The sequence below is a fragment of the Tenrec ecaudatus genome, chromosome 3, assembly GCF_050624435.1.
Source record: "Tenrec ecaudatus isolate mTenEca1 chromosome 3, mTenEca1.hap1, whole genome shotgun sequence".
Classification (NCBI taxonomy): Eukaryota; Metazoa; Chordata; class Mammalia; order Afrosoricida; family Tenrecidae; genus Tenrec; species Tenrec ecaudatus.
The window spans coordinates 2,589,336-2,590,931 of record NC_134532.1 but is presented as its reverse complement, the minus strand read 5'-3'; the positions used below and the strand labels follow the sequence as shown (position 1 = coordinate 2,590,931).

General features: G+C 58.8%; 1 pseudogene; it reads left to right on the top strand.

The window, feature by feature from the left end:
• Positions 1 to 203: 203 nt before the first annotated feature.
• Positions 204 to 1,366, top strand: LOC142443232 (N-lysine methyltransferase KMT5A pseudogene; annotated as a pseudogene).
• Positions 1,367 to 1,596: the final 230 nt, after the last annotated feature.

Below are 1,596 nucleotides of genomic sequence, written 5' to 3'. Positions count from 1 at the left end.
GGCAGGACCGCGGGCGGCGGGCGGCGCGCGGGGACCCGGATGGTCCCGGTGGTAGGAGGGCGGCGCGGGCCCCCGGCTGCACGCGGCCCACCACCGCCGGGCCCTCGGAACATGGTTCCGGCGGAACCGCGTCCACTCCCAGCGCCGCCGCCGCGCCCTGAGCGCCCCCTCCCCCGCTTCCCCAGGGCCCCTCTCCAGGCCGGAAGATGTCCAAGTCCCGCGCGGTGGAAGCGGCGGTGGCAGCGACGGCCCTGGGCCCGGAGATGGTGGAGCAGAGGGCCCCGGGGAGACCCCGCACCAACGGGGAGAACCTGTTTATCGGGCAGTCCAAGATTTACTCCTATAAGTGCTCTGGAATGCGCTCCCCACTTCCGGAAGAGAACTCGGTTGCACGTCATGAAGTCAAATGCCAGGGGAAAGAAACCTTTAGCCGGAATCTACCGGAAACGAGACGAAAAGCGAAACACTGGGCGCGTCCTCCGGAGCCCCGTGAAGGCCGAGGAACAGAAGGTCAAAGACGGCAGGAGAGGCCCACTGGTCCATCTTCCAAACCGAAAATCTGAAGCAGCAAAACCTCCCAAAACCCCCACCTCGACTGGTGGTTCCACCGACGGAGCCATCACCAAGACAGCCCACCCTGAAAAAGCCCGACAAGGGCAAACCGACCTCTAGAAAAAAGCTCAAGGAAAATACAACAGAACCACAAACTCACAGACTTCAACCCTGTCCGAAGGGGTTCCAGAAAGAGCCAGACGGAGCTGCAGTCTGAAGAGAGAGGAATTGAGGAGCTGATTGAAAGTGGGAAGGAAGAAGGGATGAAGACTGACCGCATCGATGGCAAAGGCCGGGGGCTGATTGCCACCAAGCAGTTCTCGAGGGGCGAGTTCGTGGCGGAGTACCACGGGGACCTCATCGCCATCACCGACGCCAAGAAGCGGGAGGCGGTGTACGCACAGGACCCCTCCGCGGGCTGCTACATGTACGATTTCCAGTATCTGAGCAAAACCTACTGCGGGGATGCCACCCGCGAGACAGACCGGCTGGGGCGACTCATCAACCACAGCGAGTGCGGAACTGCCAGACGAAGCTGCACGCCATTGACGGTGTGCCCCACCTCATCCTGGTGGCCTCCCGCGACATCGCCGCCGGCGAGGAGCTGCTGTCCAACTATGGGACCGCAGCAAGGCCTCCATCGAGGCCGGCCCGTGGCTGAAGCATTAACCCTCCGGCCTCGCTGGACAAAGTGCCCTCCCTCAAAGGGAGTCGGGGTTCTTAATTTTTTGGCTCCCACCCTTTTTTCTATCATTTTTTTCCTTTTTACACACTTAAATCTTAGTGGATGACTTCAGATGTTTATATATATATATTAAGATGCCTTTTCACTGTAGTATTTAAATAATCTGTCACAGGTTTCCAAGGTGGGCTTGTACAGATAGCCTTATATTACCAAAACTTTCATATCCGCGTTGTTTTGTGTACCTTTTTTGCATACAAGCTGAGCGTTTGTGCTTCCCGTGCACGCGGTCCCAGACCCCGCGCAGGTTTGAGCAGAAAGAGGCAAACACCACGGACTACGGAAAGCCGAGAGGTTCCGCC